Below are 25,512 nucleotides of genomic sequence, written 5' to 3'. Positions count from 1 at the left end.
GAGCAACTGAGGAACTAAATTTTTAAATCTGTTTATCTTTAATTTAAAATTAAAATTTAAAATTAAATAGACACACTAGGCTAGTGGCTACTGTATTGGATAGCATTACATTAAGGCAAGAAAAATTGAAGAGGGACATTTTGTATTGATAAAAAAATCAATTTAGTAGGGAAACATAACAATACTAAATAATGTATGCACCTAATAATTATATCTTCAAACTACATAAAGCAAAAATTAACAGATATAATATGCTTAGATCTATTCAAAGAGATAATGCTTACAACATGGGCACTTCAAGTATCTTTCCTGCCTCCAAAATACCAGAACTCTCTAAGCACCAAAAGAACTCATGATCTGTTTTCTCGAGAAGAAAAAAATGATCTAGTATTCTAAACCTGTACCCTCCAAGGAGGCATGTTTATGCTCAGAATATACTTAGAAAAATGATCCAATGGAATATGGGAAAAGAATACTAGGAAACTCCACCTGCAAGAAATTTAGCTTTACTCATACTTATTATAAAGTTTGATGCTGGTGTTTGCCAGATGTCTATGGGTGCCACACAGGGCTCAAGGCCTTCTGAGGAAAGAGGAGGGTCTCACATCTTTGAGCGCTGAACAGTGGAACCCTTGCTTATATGTTCAGTTTTGGCATCTTGCAATATGTTCAGTACCCATGTGGCCAGGTTAAGTGGATTTACGGGCTACTTTTCCTATTTGAACCAAACCAACCCTACAAAAAAAATGGAGATGGACCATACTACTAATTATACAAGTGCTAAACAATAAATAACTGGCAGAGTTGACTTTTCCCTTACTATTACATCATGAGATAACAATTAGATATCACAGGAGGATCAGTCTAAAAAATAATATTATTAAGAAAGCTCTTTGAAATATGAATTACTTCTCTTAGTCAACAACAAACCTTGCCTTAAGTGTAGAGCATGTTAACAAAAGTGTGAAGCCAGTATAATTAGCAGAGCACTTAAAAATTAAGCATCTATTGGTGGATAGGAATGAATGAAAGGGGTGTAATGATACAATAAACATAGCTGAGATGCATTCTTCCATTTCAATCTTCAAATCTATGTGAGGAATCTTTTCTTCCAGCAGGGACGGTTACTAAACCAAGCACTGAAAAAATACCTACACTTAGAGCCAATGCTTTAAATTTCTGAATCAAAGTGTTAAACTAAGACTGGAAATCATGAAGTCTGTTCAAACACATGTGCTCTCACTTTGAGAGCCAAAGAGCCATTTGAATATTAATAAAGAAAACACTATTTTCATCCTTTTTCATGATTATGTCATTATACTTTTAAAATATATTCTATATTCTATATACTTTTATTTGTAATGAATGTATATGTTAATCTAATAAAACATACATTGAGGGGCGCCTGGGTGGCTCAGTCGGTTAAGCGTCCGACTTCAACTCAGGTCACGATCTCGCCGTCCGTGAGTTCCAGCATCGCGTCGGGCTCTGGGCTGATGGCTCAGAGCCTGAAGTCTGCTTCGGATTCTGTGTCTCCCTGTGTCTCTCTGCCCCTCCCCCGTTCATGCTCTGTCTCTCTCTGTCTCAAAAATAAATAAACGTTAAAAAAATTAAAAAAAATTAAAAAAAATAAAACATACAATGAATAAATAAGTGAATATGCCTAAGGTGGGGGTGAATGTTTGGTTTTTAGGCATATCAAAACTTGTCAAATCAAAAAGTTGGCCTGAAACTACTGGCCTAATATTAAAGTTTGTTCCAGCAGGAAAGTAGAAGTCACTGGGTTGCCAATGTCTAACTTTAATTTTCAAAAAATGAAATTTTCCAAAGCCAGGACGTCCTAACTTTGAAACAATGCCTTACAGAGGTTCTCTATGTTCACAATATGGAAGTTCCTCAAACTTTTTGTCTAGATGATGCTATCAGGTCATGATTTCGCCACAACTTGGTAAAATACAAAAGGGTGAAATACTGTCATTCTCCAAACTCCAATACTCACAGTTTCATTTTGGTGAATTGCGTGTGGTTTCTGATATTAAAAAAAATACTTCATGTGCGATTAACATCAATTAAAAAATATATATTCAGAATTTATGATTTCTTCCTTTTCAGATTTGGCCTGTTGTTTTTCTGTAATCATTTCACTGTCAAGTCCATGAATTGAACCTGTTGGGTACTAAATCCTCACACTTTCTTTAGTTCAATATGAAATAAAAAATACTTCAGTAGGAGATTTTGCATTTCCACTTTATATGATTCAAAACCACCCTTCTGAATCACTTGTAAGTCTAGACAAATAGTCAAAACCAGTAGTCATTAGCAAGAAATGATAATAAATAGCTCTGACCGTTTATTTGATATAAAGTTCACAAAGAACACTAAAATTGATCCAAATATTAAAAATCTGCATTAAAAATAACATCATTCACTTTCTATGTAAGCATTTTTACTGATTACCTACCTATCCCTATGCATGAGTAAGCTGGCCCTTACCATTCTCTCCAGGCTTTTAGAATATTGTAAAGCATGGCATTTGCAGTGGTCACATTTCATTCTATTTTACACTGATGTCATCATTTCCTTGTTCTGTTCCAATTTTATTACAGTTTGCAACCATGACCACGTAAGCCAAGATGCTTTCAAAACTACAGACGTAGGCTATTAATTCTAACTTTGATAGCAATTGGACAAGGCTAATGCCTTATTTACATTTACTCCCTTCTTACTCCAAACCAGAGACCACATCAAATAACTAGCTCTTTGCACAAAGCTAAAGAATCAAATTAAAGCCCCTCCAAGCAAGTTCAACATCCCTAAGAAATGACTCCGAGAAGTTACCGCAAGTATGAATCACACATTCAAAGACATGAGCTGAGAGTCAGTGGAGAATTTGAATTTGGAACTGCAGAGCCTGTTAGTTCCATGCACAGGAACAAAACCGTCAGAAATTGTGATCTGCATGGTTCAGAACTTATTTCCTTTATTAGCATCTAGCCTGGAATTCTGATTTTAATATCAATTAGCACAAGCATAAGAGCAGAGATTATAAATCAGGAGTTGCATGCACATGCGTACCATGCTTAGAGCCCCTGCCAGCAAAAGGATTTGTCTTATGGAAGGATAGAGCTAGAAAGGCAGTAAAAGCTTGAGATTCAACACAGAATGAAGAGAACTGCTGATTTCCATTAATGTGACTGTACTTATCTCCTTTTAACAAAGATCTATTTCAGAAGGAAAAAGGCAAACACATTAGCCTCATGATTCCCACAAGGGGAAAAAGAATTTGTCTGTATTATAACAGTTACGATAAGGGGTTCTGTTCTTTAAAATAAAGCTACAGCTAAAGGTAATTAAAGTAACATGACAAAGCATATTGTTTTAGAAATAACTCCATAAAATGACTTAATAGCCATTACTCACATGTTTTAAGGAAGCTGCCATGCGAGATAACAGTAGACTACTTCTGCAGATTGCAATAACAGAAAATGCTTATAGAAAGTGTTTTATTGTTAGTTTTTTTTCAGTTATAATTATCGTGGGATGCTATGCCTGCATATAAAATAAAATCTGATATCAAATTTAAAAAGGGGTAAATCATTGAGGCACCTGGGTGGCTCAGTTTGGTTAAGCTTCCTACTCTTGGTTTCAGCTCAGGTCATGATAGTGAGGGGCCTTCTTGGAATTCTCTCTCCCTCTGTCTCTGACCCTTTCCTGCGCATGTGTGTACGTGCAAATTCTCTCTCTTAAAAAAACCCACAAAAAACCATTCACAAAGGGGGGGGTAGTCATTCAGTACGGTGGGTGAATCAGGTCACATTATTCTTGATGAGATTCAGTATGAAGTAGTATCTACCAAATAAAAAAGAAAATCAAATCAATGAAAGATTACATGTTGAATTTGCTCTTATAGCATATATGAATTTATTTTCTCCAAAAACAAAGAAAAACATACTGGCTAAAGTTACTAAAGTTATGAAAACTTGGAACTTGTGAAGAGGGAGTCTATGATTTGCTCTAAGATAATTTGCTCAAGCCTGTCCCTTTACAGACTTTCCACATTCCCTGGACCTCTTGCAATATCTTTTTCCACTCAACTCACAATTTCCTTTCCCTGGGTACTTTCTGCAGACCAAGTACTCTTTTTTTTTTTTTTTTTTTAGGCTCCTGTCTACTTATGTCAATGTCACAGAGCCGTCATTTCACTTGGTTGTATCTCCCTAATGAGATTACCAGTGAACTGAAAGCAGGGACCAGGTCTCTTTCATCTTTAGAAGCTCACACTATTTTTGGACTGGCTGATTGGGGTGCAGGGCTGTGCTTGGGCTCATACAGGAGAAGATCCCATTATTGCTACTTCAATTCAGTTTTATGGGCTCTCACAGCAGCCCTACAAATGTTGGAGAATTCTCTGTGGTTCTATGAAGTGTGAACAGAGCACTGGGGAAAATATGTTGACCCCACCCCACCCCACATACACACAGATCAGCCCTGAATCTTTGGGAGTCCACAGCTCCAGCACATTTTTTAGAAGTACTGAAAAAGTTTAATAAATAAATGAAAAGAAAGTAGACTTTAGAGTCTACCATAATCATGTTTGATGCTTAGTTTCTATTAGTGAAACTAGTTACTTAACTGTTTGAGCTCCATTTCTTCATTTATAAGTGAGTGTATGTATGACACATAATATTAAACCTAGCTACCATCGGATCTGCTGGGTCATCCAATCAGTTGAATAGAACAAAAGGCTGACCCTCCTACAAAGAGAAAATTTTCCTAATGGCCTTTGAATTGAAGTGTTTTCCTGGTTCTCCAGCAACTTCTGGCTTTTGGACTTGAACTGGGACATCTCTGCTGTGCAGATTTTAGACTTTCCAGCCTCCATAATCATGTGAACCAGTTCCTTATAATAAATCTTGTAGCTTCTATTGGTTCTGTTTCTCTGTTCCATCTCTTAAAGGTCACCTTCTCAATAAAGCCTTCCCTGACCATCCTTTAGGAATAGAGAACTTCCACTCCCTGTCCCCCCTTCTTCTTTGAGTTTTCTCTATAGTTTTATTTCCTCCCAACATGCTACATATTTCATTTCTTTATTTTACCTGTTGTTTGCCATGAAAACTGTACGGGAGCAAGGTTTTTTGCTCATTTTCTTCCTCGCTGGATTCCCATTACTCAGAATAATGCCTGGCACATAGTAGATGTTCAACAAGAATTTGTTGAATGAGTGAACTCAGGAAGGAAACAAATCACTAATTCAAGGGTTGTTTTTGATCAAATACTTTTTGAGGTCTGCAGATTTCACACATACAATCTATAAGAAATGTGGTTGTAATGGTTTGTACTGCTACCATAGAGTGCATTCCAGAAGGATGTGCAAGAGCATGGAAAGGGAAAGACTTTTAAGATACCTCATGCAGAAATGCAGACACTAGTAAAGGTACCAATAAATGGAGGGAATTGAATGTACTACTGGTGTATTAGTTTCTTGTGGCTGCTATAGCAAATTACCACAAATTATGTAGCTGAAAATGCTAGAAATCCGTTGTCTTACAGTTCTGGAGGTCAGAAATCTGAAATCAAGGTGTTGGCAGGGTCTTCCTCCTTCCCAAGGCTCCTGGGGAGAACTAGTTCCTTGCATCTCCTAGCTGGTGGCTGCCAGCATTCTTTATTGTGCCTGTACCCCTCCAGTTTCTGCCTCTGTGGTCATATTTCCTCTTCCATTTCTGCTTGTGTCAAATGTTTACTCTTAGAAGGACACATGCTATTGGAGTTAGAGCCCACTGGAAAATCCAGGATGATCTCCTCATCACAAAATCCATACCTTAATTGTATCTTCAAAAGCTCTTTTTCCAAATAAGGTAACCTTCATAGGTTCAGGGAATTAGAATGTGGACCTGTTTTGGGGGGGACCATCACTCAACCCACTCCAGCTCTTATAAAAAAAATTGGAGTTTGCTATGATTCCACAACAATTCTTGATTGTGCTGTCTAGCTGCCAATATGGGGTACTTTCTGAGGAACATGGGCCTTTGTCATCAAATCACTAATCTCCATCGTGCTTCCCTAAGAAATCAGACTAATCCATGTGGTAAAGTTTTAAACAGTTCCCTTTTATAGTAAAGATCTTTGCTCAGGAAGCCATCCACTGAAAGAAAGATCAAACATTGTCTTTAAACAAGGGAGTCATCTGTGGGTCATGCTTTCAATCCTGATACTTTCCTTTCATTTCTCACAATCTTATGATAGGGATTTTTATAATCTGGCTCAGGAACTATCATGAGCTTGAATCCATGGAAAAGGAATCCATCTCACTTTGCACTCAAGCTTATAAGATGTCAGTGGTCATCAAGATCATCTTTTAAGCAATGATGCAGCACAAGGACGTGCAATGAAATCCAAGTTCATAATTTCTGGCTATTTTTCCTCGTGCCAGTCTCTATATCTTATGGCTGCATTTTCACCTTCCCTGACACTCAGGAGACCTGAAACCTCTAAATTAAATTTAATTTGTTTAAAGTATCATAATGGGCACTTTTCAGGACCAAGTGTTCCATGATTTATTTAAATTTCCTATATAACTCTCCATTTCCCTGAGTAAGTATAAACAACTGTTCTATTTAAAATTTAAGGCCACAAAATTTTATTACAGCCAGTAATAGTTTCTTTTTTGCTGTTAGAAATGGAACCAATTACATTTCTGTCCTTACATCCTTAGGTCAATAAAATGTCAATTAAAAGATCATATGCAAAGGACAAACAGTATCTACTAGGTGAATTCATAAGTCTGAACCTGACTTTGAAAATTAAATTTTAACTGGAAGAATAGGGAATAAGAATAAGGAATAATAATAGAAATAAATTTGTGAAATTTGTTTCAAAAAATTCATTTATCAAAAAATAAATTGCCATTTCAACTTTTTTGTTTTGGGGCTTTGCTTTCAAGAAGAAGAGGCATATTATGATAAGAGGAACTGGTGGGATTTATTCAACATCCCAATGTCTAAGGTAAGTCCTGAGGGCATTAATATGACCCCACTCTTTTATAATGATGAGAACATCATAGTGATGATCCTAAGGCACTGGAGGCCAAGGGAAAATTATCCAGCTAGAAACAAAAGCAGGGAAATTTTATTTTTTTTTAACATTTATTTATTTTTGGGACAGAGAGAGACAGAGCATGAACGGGGGAGGGGCAGAGAGAGAGGGAGACACAGAATTGGAAACAGGCTCCAGGCTCCGAGCCATCAGCCCAGAGCCTGACGCGGGGCTCGAACTCCCGGACCGCGAGATCGTGACCTGGCTGAAGTCGGACGCTCAACCGACTGCGCCACCCAGGCGCCCCAAAGCAGGGAAATTTTAAATGAATATCGAGAGACAGAAAGGTCACCATTGAACCTGTGGTCAACATTCTAATGAAATATGATATGACTGTCCATCGTGTGGCAGATAGTTGTGTGGGCCAGAGAAAAAGCAGGTTTACTTTCATCTCCCCTTCCAGGTTTCTCTGAACATGAGTATATATTATATGCTCTGAATGTAGTGGAGGGTTCTACCTATGGAAAACAGCATTGCTTCTAAAGGCTGTGTCTGGGGTTATCCCTGTGAAATCTGGGCTACAATATATTCTCTGCCTATATGTCAGTCTTTAAGTAGATTTGATTACAATTAATACATGCAGACACACATTCAAGAGTTTCTCGTGGGGTTCAAACATTTCTTTAAAAAAACAACTATAAAGTTCGTTGCATTTAGACAGGGTACTTGATCTGATACATAATTTAAAAAAAATGCATGTGATGGGTTAGTGGTCCTGTTTCCTCTATCATCCTGAACCATTTGACAGGGAATATTTTTATCTATCAAACATGCATTGGGTGATCCTTACCTGTGCTTTCTTCTCAAGGACATAAATGCAGAATATCACTATTTTATGGAGTAGTCTTCTGTTTTCCTCATTCCCCTTTCCAACTCAGTCCCCACATCACAGAGTAATTCTACTAAAACAGAAATTGGACTATGCATTGAGAATGACTGCTATTGTCCTACGAATAAAGCTCTAAGCCCTTATTGCCTCTTGGAAGGGTCTGCCAGTTCTGACCCTATTTTCTTTCTCAGCCTCATCTCCTTCCTTCCTTCCTTCCTTCCTTCCTTCCTTCCTTCCTTCCTTCCTCCCTTTCTTTTCTCTCTTTCTGTTTTTTTTTCTTTTTCTTTTTACCCATCTCTTTCTCTGATAAGACTTCCTTCATTTTCTCCAATGGTCCCCTTCCTTACATCCTCTAGAAATGATGCATGATGGAGCTAATACCATTTCTTGGTCCAGTGGTTATAAATCAAAGACCACTGACAGTATAAACATTTAAAAGGAGACTTTGGATTATATATGTAGACAATTTGAAGCAATTATCAAAGACAGATGGGCTTCATGATATTTTCTGACAAGACCGTCTATCTGGCATTGGATCCTCTACGTGGTGAAAAAACACCTTTTGCTCCCCAAACTGCTGCTATATGCTTCAGGGATCTCCATCATAATTTCAAATCCCATTCAGTAACGCAAAATTTTACTCCAAGAATCTTTTTTTTTTTTTTTTTTGGTTTGGTTTAAAAACCAAATGGTTTATATGTTCCCAGTTGGCTCTACCCTTTCCATTCATTAATATTAAATTAAATTAAATAAATCAGATGCATGTCAGCAAGAAAACTAAATATCAAAAAGGCTGAATTTTAGCTCCCTTTACTATGGAATTACTGGTCCAATGACTCCTTCCAGGCATGCATCAACATGGAATTCTATGTTGATCAGATGTCCTCAAATCTGCCTACAGAACATTCCAAAAATATCTATTTGCCCCAGGATATAAAGAAAGACAGTACAAACCAAAGTAGGTGGATAGGAACCAGGCTCAGAAATCTTACAGACTGGAAATATATGAGCTCATGTTCGTTCTATCATATCATGGTATTAACCTGAAAAACCCCCTAGCAGCCAGTGATTGGAACTGCCGCTGGGAGGTCAAGGGTGCACACTCCTGAGGTGGGGATTTGCATTTGTGCCTGAATTTAGCCATGCCCAAGAAAACCTGGACAGCATTTTGCTGGCCGACATTCCCTTGGGTCACAGATTTTCCTGATGATTTACTCCTTTGAAGTCACTTAGGCTTAAGGCTAATGCTGAGGACTTAAGAGATTTAAACAAGCAATGCATTTCCTGAGGGTTTTTTTCCCCCCAGATACAATCTTGTACAACAACATTATCCAATGGGTGTTGGCTGAGCTTCCTAAGGTACTTTGTCACAGCACCAGTCAATACACAGGTACAAAAGATGCAATCCTGTTCCTGCAGAAATTCTCAATAGCCTTGTGGCATTTCTGACAGGGAATGGCTCCACGAAGATCTTGCATGTATTTAATCCTGGCCCAATAAGAGGTGGCATATTCTTAATAGTGAGCCCATTCTCAAGAGATGGGGAGACATGATAATAATGAGAGCAGATTGATGCTGGCTTGGCTCAGGTCCCACTCAAAATAATTTTTCATTGTTTCAGCCATTCCGCCTAAGAGAAGGTTAAGAAGATAATTGGCAATGCCGTCAGGAGGGTAAGTGAATTTCCTTGTTTCATGCTGTCAAGCCTTTGAGAGAACTTAATTTGTGTTTTGACAATGGGGAGGATAGCGGGTTCTAGACAGAAATGAGCTTTCGACAGTATCTTTAAAAAATTACAGAAAGACTCTGAGAAAGCGGAGGTTTTGATGAAGCCCTTTGGATTCATGTTAAAAGCTACCTCCAGCATTTCTGGAGCCCTTACCCCAGTCCACCATCAAATCCTAACATGTAGGGTATCCTCCAGCAAGCAAATCAGGCCATGAGCTCTGAAGACACTATTCCTTCCTCTGATTTCCTTTTCCAAAACCACACAGAATGGTCTCTTTCAAAGTGATTTGTGACACTGCTACGTTCCCTCCTTTAGCTCAAGCATTAGCAAACTTTTCTGTAAAGAGTCGGAGAGTAAACATTTTAGACTTTGCAGACTATCGGGTCTGTTACAGCTACTCATTTTGGCAGCTGCAGTGAGACAACAGTCACAGACAATACAAAAAGGAATGGGCATGGCTGTGCTGAATAAAACTTTATTTAGAAACCCTAAATTTGGAATTTTGGATGATTTTCTTACGTTCTAAAATATCATTCTTCCTTTGGTTGTTTTTCAATCATTAAATTTTTTTAAAACATTTATTTATGTTTGAGAGACAGAGGGAGACAGAGCGTGAGCGGGGGAGGGGCAGAGAGAGAGGGTGACACAGAATCCAAAGCAGATTCCAGGCTCTGAGCGGTCAGCACAGAGCCCAATGCAGGGCTTGAACTCATGAACCATGAGATCATGACCTGACCTGGAGTCAGACACTTAACTGACTCAGCCACTCAGGCGCCCCACGTTTTTCAATCACTTTAAAATGTAAAAGTCATTCTTAGTTCATCAGGCTATGCAAAACTGGCAGTAGCCTGGATTTGATTCCTACTTTAGTCAGAGACCTTTCAGTTGAACTTTCTGGGACGGTGCAAAAGTTACATACTGGCACTGTTCAACACTGTAGACACCAGCTACACAGCACTATTGAAATGTGGCTGCTGTGACACAAACACTTAATTTTTAAGATTATTTAATTATTTTAAATTCTAATTGCCACTTGTGGCTCGTGGCTACCGTGTTAGACAGTGCAGCTCCATAATTATCTTTCATATTAATTTGAAAAACACGTTCTTGCCTTTTGCCTATGTTAAAAAAAATAAAGAAACAAATAGATTCTTCTACTTGCTGCTTAAGTTATACAGTTACTGTTCCTTCTGAAAAAATCATAGTTGATGTCTTGGTTTTAATTACATAAGAAATATGGGCAAACACACACAGCATGTGCAAATACATGCACACACATGCATGAAATGCAGCTCTTCACTGAAATGTCATCACTACCAAATTCAGCAAAACAAAAATTGTGGAAAGATGGGGCGCCTGGGTGGCTCAGTTTGTTAAGCATCCGACTTTGGCTCAGGTCATGATCTCACGGCTCCTGAGTTTGAGCCCTGCATCGGGCTCTGTGTTGACAGCTCAAAGCCTGGAGCCTGCTTCAGATTCTGTGTCCCTCTCTCACTCTGCTCCTCCCTCATTCATGCACGCTCTCTCTCTCTCTCTCTCTCTCTCTCAGGAATAAATAACATTAAAACAAATTTTTTAAAAAATTGTGGAAGGGGGGCGCCTGGGTGGCGCAGTCGGTTAAGCGTCCGACTTCAGCCAGGTCACGATCTCCCGGTCCGTGAGTTCGAGCCCCGCGTCAGGCTCTGGGCTGATGGCTCAGAGCCTGGAGCCTGTTTCCGATTCTGTGTCTCCCTCTCTCTCTGCCCCTCCCCCGTTCATGCTCTGTCTCTCTCTGTCCCAAAAATAAATAAACGTTGAAAAAAAAAAATTAAAAAAAAATTGTGGAAGGAAAACTATGCCTATCAATAAGGATAGTATCCTCTTATTCAATATCTACTATGAAAACCCAGTATTAGACAATGAAAACTACTGTATAATATGAACTTAAACTTTTCTACTAGTTTCCTCGATTATTCGTTTCAAAATCCTATACTTCTGTTAAACATAGCTTACAATAATGAGCTTGCAAGACTGACCCAAGGATGTCATGTTCTAAAATAAATGAGGTGGTCATTTCTAAGTAAATGACTGTGCGTGAACCCCAAGCCATCTGAAATAAAATCTCAGACCATCTATGGCCAGTACCTTATGCTAATCCCACAGGTCAAGGCCAAAGTAATTGACTAGTAAAAGACAAACGCATAAAATCACTAACGCTTAAACGGTTTTGGTAACAAGCATCATTTAGCACACATATAAAGTCCTATTCATTAAAATCTAACCCAATTAAAAAGTATTCTTCATCTTGATTAAGACCATTTATGGTGAAACTTCTATCATTACTGGCAGAGGTAATCTAGAGTTACCTAAGGAAATTCTAAAGCAAGAAATGGGGATGGTTGTCTATCCTTGGTAAAACAAAACAAAGCAAAATAATAGGGAAGACGTAGAAGTTCGTGGTGAAAAAAAAAAAAAAAATTCTTGCCCCTACAATTCTAATGCTGTGTTCAGAATAACCTCAGGCCAAAATGCTCCTTGAAAGTTCTCCAAGGCTCCATCTGAGGCCTTTTCTTTCTCTTGCTATATTCCGTTCCTTGGGAACCTCATTCATGCTCATGTCTCCCTTCCACCTTTATACCTATACCTGTATTTACATCTGATTCACAAATCTTTACTTTCCAACGAACTTGTCTCTTCATTCTAAATTGGTATACCTCACCATCTGCATGACTTCTCTCTTAGATGCCTCTAAGGCATTTGAGTCATGCCATGTCCAATTCTGCCCTCATGGCTCCTTCCATCTTTTACAGTTTGGCTGTCTTCTGAAATTCCCTGGGCCAGTGATGGGTGACAATAACCACCCAGTTGCACAAACTTCAAATCCAGGTAATTCTGTGACTCTTTCCCTCCACCTACCACTGACCTAGCACCAAATCCTACCTCTTACATCCTTCTACCTCTCTTTTTCTCCGTTGTTACAAACCAAGTCCACACGGCTAATGTCTCTTGACTGCACTAATAGAATAGCCCTAATCTTTTACATCCTGCTTGCCATTTCTATCCTTTAATTTGTTCTCTTCAATCAATAGGATTTTTTCAAAACTTAAATCTGGTCATATCACTACCTCCACCCAGGCTTAAGACTTGTTAGGATAAAAACCAAAATTGCTAATGTGTGGGTTTCACTTCTGTCCACCTTTCTTTCCCCATTTTTTATTTTCTTCTTTGCTTTGTGTGCACTCTCTACCATGGCCTTTCAGTCCCTTGAACACATAATGGTCCCTCCTACCACACATCCTTTGCATGTACTATTTTTTCTCTCTACAAAGATTTCCCTCCATCTATATACTCTTCCTCACTCCACTGGACCCCACATCATTTACTTACTTAGTTCCTACTCAACTTCAGCACCCAATTCAAATATTACTTGCTCTAAGAAGTCCTACCTGACCTTTTACCCTTTGATACCTACCCCATCCAGACTAGTCTAGATTTTTCTGTAATAAATTTTCCTGGAAACATCATCCTTTCCTTCAGAGAAGGTATGTCAGTTTGTAGCTACACATTCCTTTATGTGATCATTTGTTTTCTGCCTACCTCTCTCACTTCTCCATTAGTTCTGCTAGAGCAGGGACTGTGTCTACTTTTATAAACAATGCTTTCCCCAGAACCTGGTATGGTACAGACACATTAAATGAATTTAAGAAATGTTTAAATGGAGAAATGTACAACAACAAGGATATGGGGATAGTATAAATATATGGAAGCATCTGGGGACGGGAAGTATAAGATGCCAACCTTCTATGCAAGCCCAAGCTACTCCAGGGATATTTCCTCTCTACAGCTGGTTTTGACTTACAGACTCCGTGGCTCAACACCAACTAATATACATGCTATTATAGGGTGTGTGTTGTGTGTGGTTTACTAACTTACTCCTTCCTGCCTCCATGTTACATTTCTGTTTTTATTTCCCCCACATCTCATTTTCCCCATTTATTCTCTATTGATTTTTATCTTTCTATTCTGCGTGCACTATTGTCAGCTGTGTTAGCTGTGCAAACAAAGCTACCTCTAAATAAATAATATTTATAATTATAATAATTAATCCCAATCCTTATCATACCTTTAAAGCTCTGAAGTCCAAAACCCTGAGGACACATTAATTCCAGTGGCTTTGTGATAATCAAGCAGCCAGTTGGTTACTGGACAAATAGCCAGACAAACCTCACTGTCTCAGTATGATTATTTCTTTGCCCTTGAGGCTACATATAGTTTTTATCGCATGCTCTTCCATATCCACTTCATGCTGTCCCTGAATCCCTCTGAATCTGGGCATGTAATAAAAGTAAGATAAATGAAGTAAAGACAGAATCTATTCAGACTCTAGCATCCAATGAAAATAATAGACAGTGAAATCATATTTAAACTTGTGCTGTGATGCCTTTGGATTTACCTTGAAGACATTTTTCTGGGACAGGTAACTGTCCTGGGGTTGGTGGCTGGTATATCAGCGCTGTTTTCCAGGGTCTCCTCTCAGAGATATATTTGCATCCATCTGACATTGATTCATGTAGCCAGATGGCAAAGGACAGAGCTGGGTCATTCCATACAAGGTGTGACCTACTTACAGGTCCAACAATCTGTGGTTTAATACTAAATAAAAGTATTGAGCCTTTGAGTTAAAAAATGCAGTTTGATTACTGTACATGCATCATGAACAGTCTGAATGCAGGATGCATCAGGTGCAACAAACAAAGGGATACGATGCTAAACTGATTCTCCAAGGCTGGGTGATAAGGAGTGTGGTGGGTGTCATTGCCAACTCAGTGAGGTGCTGACAAAGCCGTTAAGAACCAGGAATGAACACTGAGGCAAAATGTCAAAGTGAACAAAATGTCACTAGCAGATAATGGTGATGACCTTATGACTTGGTCGGAAGTATTCCAGGATATTTTGAATGTGTAAAATCTTCAAGGGCCTTCTGAACTATCTAAGAGGTGGTAGAGACCAAATGCATCCCTGTGTAAAAAGCCTTCCTGGCTTGAGCCTGTTCTCTGTTGAAACAAGGTATGAACCCAAAGGATAAGAACTGAATGAGCATCCCATAGAAGCAAAGACGCAGTTAGGGCCTTTGCCCCTAACACCAAGACATAACTGGTTTAAAATGGCCCTGTTTGAAACTGGCCACAGACATGTCAAATCAAATATTAATATTTCAATATGATATAAAACTGGATAAAGTATATATTAATTGATTAGGAAGCTAATATAATGTTGTATTAGGAAATAATATCATCTCTGTTCTCCCCAATTCACATACTAATTTTATCGCAACAGATCAAAGGTAGAACTATCATTCTTTTAATTAGTCTTGGAATTCAGAAGTGTTTTCCCAATAGGGGATTTCAATGCCATTTCTGAGAAGTGTTCAGGGAGATGCAGGACTGTTGCTTAGGAAATTTATCCAGCTCATGTGTAGCTGCCTTTTATTTGCTTTCTGGTGGAGACTCTGACTTTGCTACAATAATTGGATTTGCATCCTAATACTCTTCTTACCACTGATCTCATCCTTCAATCTGCACGCTGCCTGTAGGCATCGCTATAACTCTATAGTTAAGAGAAATGCCCAGAATCCCACTCCTACCTCTTTGGTAAATTGGCCTCCAAATTGCTCAGGTCTTGATTTTACTCTGACCATTTTAGGCCACTGCTCCTGACAACTGGGAGGCCAGCCCTCTGACATATGTTGACATTAGTATCAATAGTTGATACTAATGGATTCATTTTTTAAAATCTTATGTTGTATTTTTTTTTTTTTTACAATCTTATTGACTATATTCTCTATGCTGTACTTTTCATCCCTGGGACTTATTTATTTTATAACTGGAAGTTTCTACCTCTTACTTCAAGTTTGCTTGTACTTTTTTTCTTGCTTTCTTTTGGATTACTTTTTCCAACCTCATATTTTTTTTTCTCTCAAACATATGAAGTTATATATTCTTGTAATACAAGACATTTCAATATTTATCACAATCAAGCAAGTGTATGTCAATATCTTTACCCTCTCGCTGAACAACACAAGGACGTAGGATATTTTAATACCAATGACCTCTTCTTGAATGGTATAGAATTGTTTTATATGTCAGTTCTAATCTAATCCCATAAGACATTACTATCATTTTATATAATCAATGTTCATGTAGAATTATCTACCTATTTACAATTTTCTTTGGTCTTTGTTCAGACTGTCCATCTGGATTGATTCTTCCTCTGACTAGCATAAAGGTTTATGATTTCCTTTAATGAAGGTCTGCTAACAGTAATCACTCAGCCCTTCCTGCCCCCTCACCCCTACCCCTCATCTTCTGTCATGTGGGTTGGACTGAAAATGCCTTTAGTGCTGTCTCTTTTAAGTGATAAACTCTAGACTCGCAGAACTTCTCTTTCAGCACATTGGAGATACTAGCCCCCTGGCTTCTTGCTTCCATTGCTACTGCTAAGAAGCCAATTTTGCATTTAATTGTCATTTCTCTAAAAGTAATTTCTCCTTAGCTGTTTTTAAGATATTTGCTTTGTCCTTGGTCTTCTGAAACTGCAATATGATGCATATAGATATGGAATTGTTTAAAATGTATCTTGTTTGGGATTACTGAATCTATGAATTTGTACCTTTCATCCATTCTGAAATACAACCCCTTCTCATATTCTCCTGTCCTCATTGTCGCTCACCTCTTCTCATGTTATCCATCCTGGCTCTTAATCTCTCTACCATATTTTTCATCTCTGACACTCTCCTCAGTATTACTCCTACTGAGTAATATTATAGGTCTCTTTCAAAATCTCCTAAGTCTCTCTCTATTGCTGGAATCTGGAATTTTAAATGTAATTGTGTTTTCATTCATAAAAAGTCAATTTGTTTTCAAATGTACTTCATCCCCCTTTTTAGTCAATTGCTTTTGAAGCATATTATCAATTCTAAAAGCACTTGTTTAACATTCTGTTTCTCATAATTCCAAAATATAAAGTTTTATAGTGCTCATTCTTCTGTCTTTTGTTTCTGCAGGTTCTCATTCATGGACTTTCTTTGTATTCATTGTAATTGCTTTGATGAGCTGATATTTCTTGGAAATTTAACTGTAGTAATGGCATAAGGTCTGGTTTGAGGACGGGCTCCTTTAGATACAAATAGATTGATTACACCAGGAGCCCCAAAGATTTCTAGGATGAGACATATTTAAACGAAATCCTGAGTGTGTTAGGTGGTGTGAATTGAAGTTTAAACCCACATGAGGGATAGCTTGTGATCATGAATTCTAAGGGAGAAATTTTCCTCCTCAAAACACTAAGCTTTGAGACCAACGATTTTCTTTCAGTTCTTTGAAATGATGAGCTTATTTTTTATTCATGAATACTGTGATGTTGTGTGGTCCTCTGAAATCCCAAGTTTATGTACTGGGGCTCTTATTAGACTCCTCACTTTGTCTACATTTCCTGTTTGTCCACTACCCACACATCATGAAAAAAAAAAGGTAAGTTCAATGTCAACTTGACAGATACTTTCAAGGTGAAAAACAGCTTTGCTTCTCTCTCTGCCTCTCTGGGTACCTGCTTTCACTTGGGCTTTGTGCTTTGAGCATTCCGTAATTTCTTTCCCATTCGCTGACGAATTTAAACATATTTTGAAAGTTATACAGAGTCTTTATTGGAAACTCAGGTCTCTACAGTTTGCTTTTTGATGTTTTCAGAGCTTAGATCATCAGCAACAGATGTGGGTTTCTATATGGCTGAGGAACAGGTGACTTTAGGATTGCTTCAGAATCACTGTAATTCTACTAAAAACCAATCGAGTTTGAAGGGCTAATTAACACAAATGCAGTGATATCAACGAATCATAACAGCTTCTTTTAGGCTAAATTGGACTTTTTAAAACCAGAAATAGAAAGAAAGAGGGCACTTGAAACAAGTGGATCCAGATGAACAGTTAGAGAAAAGCCTCGATTTCGAACAATCTCCCATTTGAAACTAACTTGTAGCAGTAATAAAGTCTTTAACATTAAAATTTGGAATATTTTTTGATCACCCAGATCATATACAAATACATTATTTCTAGAAACACATGTCAACACACAATATAGTTAGCTGCAAAGCATCCCTTGACCACCTCGCCAATCCCAGCCGCCTCCTTCAACTTAACCACGGTTTAAAAGTTTGATGTGGGGGTGCCTGGGTGGCTCAGTTGGTTAGGTGTCCAACTTAGGCTCAGGTCATGATCTCGTGGTTTGTGAGTTCAAGCATCGTGTTGGGCTCTGTGCTGATGGCTCAGAGCCTGGAGCCTGCTTCGGATTCTGTGTCTCCCTCTCTCTCTGCCCCTAACCTGCTCATGCTCTGTCTCTCTCTCTCAAAAATAAATAAACATTTAAGAAACTTTTAAAAAGATAATAAGCATTTAAATAAGCATTAAAAATAAAGTAAAAGTTTGATGTGTAAAAGTCTAGAATTTCCTATATATTATTCTTACTTATATTCATATCTATGCACATACACGTAGACACCGAGTTTGTTTTCCATTTTAGAAAAACATGTAGAAGGTATGGTATTCTGCACATCCAGACATGTTTTTGACTTCTACTTTCTTGCCTAATAGGTCAGATATAACAATCCTCCATTAAATCATTTCATAATTTTGAAGATTTGACTTCTAGATTTTCTGTAGGAAATCTTGATCCCATCTGACTGTCAATTTGTGACTGGGAGTTTCCTTTCTGGAAATACTTGGACACTTATCTTTCTTCTTAGTATTCCAAAATTTCCCAGCTTTGGGCTTTACTGTGGACCCTTTCTCTCATGTTGCTGGGCAATCAGTTTGGCTCTTCTGTCTGGTAACTAATGTTCTTCAGTTGTGAAAACGTTTCTTATCAGATTTCTTTGATAATTTGTTTCTTTCAGTTTTCTCTTTCTGGTGCCCCTCTCAGTTGGGGGCCTGTGCTCTGGTCACTTAGTTTTTGCCTTTCTTTTCTCCAAAATCAGTTACCTCCTTTCTGTTTGCCTTCTACATTCTAATGATATATTGATCTCCTATATGCTATTAATGCTTGTTTTGCATTCTTTGACTCTTTTCTCCCCCTTAACTATCATTCTGGGAGAAACCATTTACATGCCACTTCTAAGAATCTGTCCCTTGAAGTGCACAAGACTCCTTAAGAATACACATAGGAAGGGGTGCCTGGTAGCTCGGCCGGTTAAGCATCCAACTCTTGATTTTAACTCTGGTCGTGATCTCACGGTTGATGAGTTTGGGCACTGTCAGTGCAAAGCTTGCTTAGGATTCTCTCTCTCTCTCTCTCTCTCTCTCTCCATCCCTCTACCTCTCCCGCACTCATGCTCTCTCTCTCTCTCAAAATAAATAAGTAAAAATTAACAAAATAATATACATACATAGGTTATATAAATGTGTTCCATATTTTAAAGTTTCTGTTGTTTTATATTACTATATATAATTATATGCTATATATTATCTATATATGAGCGAGAGAGAGGTTATTTCTACTATAGAGAAAAATTTGTTGCCTTTTAAAATTTAAATTGCATCCAGGACAGAGGTGCCTGGGTGTCTCAGTCCATTAAGCAACCGACTTCGGTTCAGGTCATGATCTCACAGTTCCTGAGTTCAAGCCCTGCATTGGGCTTTGTGCTGACAACTCAGAGCCTGGAGCCTGCTTTGAATTCTGTGTCTCCCTCTCTCTCTGCCCTCCCCTGCTCACACTCTGTCTCTCTCTCTCTCTCAAAAATGAATAAACTTCAAAAAATTTTAATTGTGTCCAGTGCATAATGAGATCCCTTTTTTTTAGTATATAAATTTTTAATTGTTTTGTAATCAGCAGATAATTTTTAATATTCAGGCCTGTATAGCTCTTATTTCTTTTTTTGTGTTGCGTTGAAATTCACTAAAATGGAATAGGGCTGGGAGAAGAGAGTAGCTGGGGGTGAGGTTGGGAGGACAAAATAGGACGCTGGAGACTAGATGTCTGGCCTGGTCCTACCACTATCTGTGAGTGGACCTCTCTGGGCCTCTTTTCATATCTGCTAAATGAAGATGTCAGCCCAGCTTATTTCAAAGTGCTTTGCATTTCTTATTGTATGTATTTCTTATTCTGTGTAATTTTTCTTTTTTGTTTTTTTAAAATGTTTATTTCTTTTTGAGAGAGAAAGAGAGAGAGGAGGGGCAGAGAAAGAGAGACACAGCATTCAAAGCAGGTTCCAGGCTCTCAGCTGTCAGCACAGAGCCCGACATCATGACCTGAGTTGAAGTCGGACACTTAACTGACTCAGCCACCCAGGCGCCCCTGTAATTTTTCTAAAATTCTCTACCTTAGGTTTCTCAGGGTTAGCAGTGGCGTTTACCCCATCTTTGGATGAATGTAAATTCAATTTGCCCATGGCTCAACACGTTTTTGCATGAAGAAGGAAGCTAGCAGAGAACGGCACTGTAGCCTGAACACAAGATGTTGTCAGGAGTCCAGTGGAAAAATCCCATTAAGTCAGAAAGGATAACGCCCGTCCTGGACACTGGAGGTAATGAAAACAAAACCCTCAAGGTTACATAATCAATTTTTCAATTAATAAGCTTTCTCCTCCCTTTAATAGTGTATACATTAATTGCAGCTGAAAATGGGTAAAGGCAGGAACATAAAGGAAAGTAGACTGGAACGAACAATGCAAAAGAGCAGAAATTACATGTACCTGACATCTGCACAACACACAAGGGAAGCCTGTGACCTGGGATCAAAGGGGACTGGATCTCTAAAATGGTGGGCATTATACCTGGATAGCTAGTGTGGAGATGGCTGCGCAACAAGACAATGAGGCGGGCTCACTTAGGAATGTGTTCCCTGGGACATGGTAGAGGGATGTGTGGTTTGAAAAAAATATCTACAGATTAACACATTTGATAGGTAATGCACGTGGTACAAATTTCAAAGAGGACAAGACGCTCTCATTCAGGGGTGCGATACAATTTTATTGCCTATAAGCTGTTAGGTAACAATATGGGTTTCTTTAGATTAGAGATATGGACCAAAACTATGAGTGAATCTGGCTTTTAAATATGCTTACATATTTAATAATTATATATTTTATATTTCTATATTATCTTATGTTGATATATTTGATATATAATATATATGTATATATGTACTTGTATATGTATTTTATATATAATATATATGTATATATACTTACCATGGATGGATGAGGATGGGGAGCTACTTTCAAATCCATTGCTCTCCAATTTCAAGAGAAAAAATATTTTAAGAAGAAAACCTATTGTCTATTCTACTTTGATAAGTGGGTGAGTGCTACAATTCCAAGATTAGAAATCTAGGTGATAAAATAGTTCTCAATATTTAGTCTCGAGGCTTTCCAACTAAATTGGCTTTAATCTTTATACGGAATGTTCCCTAAAGGCCAAAATCCTGGTCAAACAATGGCAAGTGCAGTGCAGCTGATGGCCTCCCTAGGTACCTTCACTTGGCATCTTGGGTCCTGTAAAATCACACATAATAGCTTTTTTCACGTTTTAGTGTATCAGGAGGACTTAAATACGGAGGAATACATAGAAGTGTAAATGATTTATGAGAAAACTCTGACCAACACACCAAACAATATATTTAGGCACCAGGTTTAAAGAAAAGGAAACGATGATTTCAGAGCCCAAATCTGGCAGTCATATCAGGATGGAGAGATGTGCAGGTCACAAGGAAAGCTTTGCTCACTCTGTGCCCTTGCAGGGGCATACATTCACTTATGAATACATCTACAGGATAAATCTACTGAAATATCTTCAGAAAAGTGGCTGTCAAGAGCCAGTCTCATTAATTTTTCTGATACGAATATTTTATTTTATAGCTGATCTTAATAGAAAGATACTCTGAGCAGTTACAGATGAAATACACCTTTCAGAAAAACCACAAATTTCAGGTTATAGCTCAGCAGAATTGAGCATACTTTTCAGCCATGAGATAGTAAACATTTCTTTTACAAATGTGACTTTAAAGGCTTTGACTAAAAATCTTGCCAAAGCTTTAGACAAGAGTTCTGTTTGGTAGAGAAAATTATAAGAGAAACCGGGAGACTGGCCGCACCTGCGCAAGTGTGCTTTTTGTTCCCCTGTGACCCAACCTTGGCAAAACTGTTTGTTATTCACCTCATCACAAACAGCTCTGTCACAGCAGGTGTTGGGTTTGGAGGGGACACGGTGTCCAGGAAACCTGCAATCAGGTTAGCAAACTCCCAGGAGACCCATTCCCTTTCTATTGACTTGGAGTTGTCTGGCACTGCCTACCACAGCCCCTGAGCTGTCTGCCCAGGAAAGGGTGTCATGTGAGTCACAGCAGAAACACTTCCCCAAAACCACTCTCCCTGGAGGTGGAGGAGCCACACATCGAATGACAGAAAGGAAAGCTGCCCAAGCCTTTCTAACTATGAAAGAAAACACCATTTCCTTAGAGTTGCTTCACAATTCCACTTCCCTACAGAACCGGATTTAAAAGCTTCTTGTACAACTCAGTCTCTTTGCATAACATCCAGCTTTTCAAATATGTCCTTCTGACTTTTAGTTCTTCAAAATGGTGGCTCAGTCTATTTCAGAACTCAGAGTGCCTTCAAAGTGGGAGAAGAGGAGTCAGCAGGCTCAGACTTTCAAGGCTTCCTTCTATATCCTCACAGGTGTCTGCTGTGAAGTGGCTGGCCTAGACTTCTCCACAGATTAATGGCTGCTGGCCATCCAGGGTGATTGATCGGTAACCACCTCTTGAGTCCATGGCCCAAGCCAATTGGCCTGAGGGAGCCTTTTTGTCTTGTTCTTAGGCTTCCACCAGCCCCCTCAATACCACCACTTTTTATCACTGGGGCACACAGGACATTTCCTTTTCCCTCTCAGATGTACATGATATGGGAACTTTCCAGATTTGGGCCCAGAGAGTAGAAGTGACAGAAGTACATACAAATATCACCTCCTGCTCTCTTCTCTCTCCCTTCTTTTCCCCACAGTTCTCAGGGTTGAAAGGGACACTCTCCTCTTCCTCTGGGGCACACCCTGAGTCCTGTCATTGCTGGGTGTAGGGTAAGACTCCAGCCCCTTAGGCTATCTGTGTTCAAAGAAGCTAAAGGAATTTGGAGAAATCCCTTCCTCTCTTCAAATCCCTGTTTTTCAAGATTTCTGCCCTGCTAATGAGGACCTTCTCCCTCAGGGAGCCCTGTCCTTTTTCTTTCCTGGAGCTGTGATTCAGGAAGGGTGGGGAGGGAAGGAGGATGCTTAAGGAGAAAAGAAAATATATCAGCTTATTATGTGCAAAGTAGTTTCATTCCTACACAAGACACAGTGAATTCTAATCACAGCAGGGTAAATGTGGAAATCTCTTGAACTACGGGTACATTGTGTAGCAACCATGCAGGCTTTATGCCCTCGTGGATGCCCTCGTGGATCAGCTCTGGGGAATTACTCTGTAAGGTGTATCAGAACTACTGTTAATGTATTAAATAGCAAGAGAAAACAACCCAAACATTTAAACAGCGTCTAGGGAAACCCTTTATTGTTCTTGAGAGTTCTGTCTAGGGAAACCCTTTATTGTTCTTGAGAGTTCTGTCTAGGGAAACCCTTTATTGTTCTTCATAGTTCTTGAGAGTTTATGCTGCACACTCATTAAGATATTGTTCTTTCACTGAATACTGATTCATCAGAGAAAAACACAACCCTGCCAACACTTAAATAGGTTGGCAAACAGGTTGGTAAATAGGTGAGGTCCCTTTTTCTCTATTCTTGCCTGGCAATCATTTTATTTAGTAGTCTCATTATAAACTAGACTGGACCAAAAGTTAGAAGTACTGATTCATCTCTTCTCAAATGGATTTTCCCTTATTCCTTACATCCCCCATGACTATTCCAGATTTCTGCTTCCCTTCAAGTCTGGACTTCTGGAAGAGTATTAGCTAAAATAGTTGTCCATTCCTTGCCTCCTGTTTATCCCACTCTTATCCAGCCCCCACTCCCACCTTTCCACTGACTCATCACTAATACCAAAGGCACCAGTGGCCTCCTGGTTATTAATGTCAAAGGTGCCTTGCTGTACCATTCAGTCACTTTAGACACTATGCATCATTCCCTATATATTGATGCTGTTTTTTCCTCTTGGTTTCTCTGACAGTCTTGGTTTTCCTCCCATCTCACAGTTGTATCTTTTCTGTCTCTTTCAGGCTCTATCTCCTTTACCAGACCTCTTAAAACTACGAGTTATCTGGAACTAAGTCTTGGGATCCCTTCTCTTTCCCCTCTCTATGCCAAGGATTTTGTCTATTCTATGCTCAAATTCGTTCTAGATTCAGGATTCTCAGATTTTTGTGGATGTGAGTTAACCCGGAGAAAGGGGGAAAACTTCAAATCACTTAATCTTTTCGGCTTGAATTTTTTCTTTTATAATTACCCTCATAAGAGTCTCCTACAGTGCTACAGCAATAAGAGATCGTAAATAAACAGGATTTTCATCAGAAAGCAAGATGCATTGTGGTGGCAATTTGAAGTGTAGACCTGGGGCAGGAAATCAAGTCCCTTATTTGCTCTGTAAACTTAGGTACTTTCACTTACTGGGCTTCAGCTTTTGGAGACCACAGGCATGACTTAATTGGAATTTTAATCAAAGGTTGAACGTGAATTCTGCCAAATGGCATTTCATTTTCAAAATCTGAGTCTCTCTTTACTTGTTTGAAAGTGGTACAAAAGGGTAACAGCAGAGAGAAATGTTTCAAACAGAATATAAAGCTTAATCTGAAAACTGCTATTTACCCCCGCAATTTTCTATTCTATTTCATTTACTGTCACTTAAAACTTTCAGTGGGAACAAAAATGTCCTCTTTAAAATGAATGAGGCAAGTATAAGCTTAGTATTAGCTGCAGGGTAGTATTAGCAGTGGGAGGGATATTATGTTATAGCTGAAGCAATTTTCAGGTAGAAGACATTGCTGGGTGGGTTAGAAATATGTTAGCAATGCTAAGTGTATATTTCAGGGGATTTTTCTGTTGCCCCAGAATGTTTTATATGGAGGTTTTGAGAGTCTATAGGTCAGCAAGGCAGGACTGCCCCTTTATGGTGAAGGAAACAAAGAAATACAGGCTTGAAAAGGCAATAAATTAGATCTCAGCAGAAAGCTTTGTTTTGTTTATAAAGGATGGGTAAGATTGTTTGTAGCTGTGGTAAGCTGCAGTAGGAAGGCTGCATAAATCCTGGGAAAACCATATGCCATAAAAGTAAGGTTTGTGCCAGTGGTGTGCTACTAAATGTTTAGTACATGGCTCTCCTAGAAAAAGGAAGAGCCTTGTTTGTAGTGTTTCCTGATTTCCGTGGTGTAAATATTCCCATTATGATCAAGTCCAAGCTCTGGAAGCGAAGATCTTGAGCGCTGACTTAGTGGAAGGTACTCCGTATCACTCCATCTTATAAGTGACCACACAGATACGACAGATGGAAAATACCTTGAGGGCACAGACAATCGTGAAATGTCTTAGCCAGCATGAGCTGAGTTTGGGGTGTTTGTTACCTTTGTTTTTAATACAATTTGTTTAATTGTAAGTTTATGTAACTTACATTATTATAATGGCCGCATTTAACAACTAGTTCACAGAATCCCTGAAAAATTTAAAAATTAGTTCTTGTGAGTGAGTCTGTCCAACTGCAAGTTACCATTGGGTTGTCTTCAGAGAAATAAGGAAAATTAATATTAATATTTGCTGGAGCAACATTTAATTACGTTTGAGTTCTGAGAGGTGCTCAGTTTGCTCTAAGTGTTTTTGTATGTATTAATTTTCTAGAACTCTCTGTATCTGTCAATAGGT

At 38.6% G+C, this 25,512-nt stretch overlaps 1 protein-coding gene and 1 long non-coding RNA gene across 11 annotated transcripts in view; one reads left to right on the top strand and one right to left on the bottom strand.

Moving 5' to 3' along the window:
• PLCB1 (phospholipase C beta 1) overlaps window positions 1-25,512 on the bottom strand; it is a 709,896-nt gene that overhangs the window by 41,321 nt on the left and 643,063 nt on the right. The window contains exon 33 of one of the 3 annotated variants that reach the window (XM_040447663.1): window positions 3,714-3,849. The exons of the other annotated variants lie outside the window; for them this stretch is intronic. The gene's annotated coding sequence lies outside the window, so the exon portion shown is untranslated. Of the gene's footprint in view, window positions 1-3,713; window positions 3,850-25,512 lie in introns of those variants that run through there. 3 annotated transcript variants of the gene reach the window in all.
• The window catches only part of LOC121012477 (uncharacterized), a 94,182-nt gene continuing 77,892 nt past the window's right edge, over window positions 9,223-25,512 (top strand). For 6 of the 8 annotated variants that reach the window (XR_005782123.1, XR_005782128.1, XR_005782124.1 and 3 more), the window contains exons 1-2: window positions 9,506-9,594; window positions 12,440-12,515. This is a non-coding gene — a long non-coding RNA (uncharacterized LOC121012477). The other 2 variants (XR_005782125.1, XR_005782129.1) reach the window with 2 other exon arrangements.

The sequence above is a fragment of the Herpailurus yagouaroundi genome, unplaced genomic scaffold (genome assembly GCF_014898765.1).
Source record: "Herpailurus yagouaroundi ecotype Mexico unplaced genomic scaffold, PumYag 196, whole genome shotgun sequence".
NCBI classification, from domain to species: domain Eukaryota; kingdom Metazoa; phylum Chordata; class Mammalia; order Carnivora; family Felidae; genus Herpailurus; species Herpailurus yagouaroundi.
The sequence above is the reverse complement of the archived record's forward strand: the minus strand, read 5'-3'. Positions and strand labels throughout refer to the sequence as shown.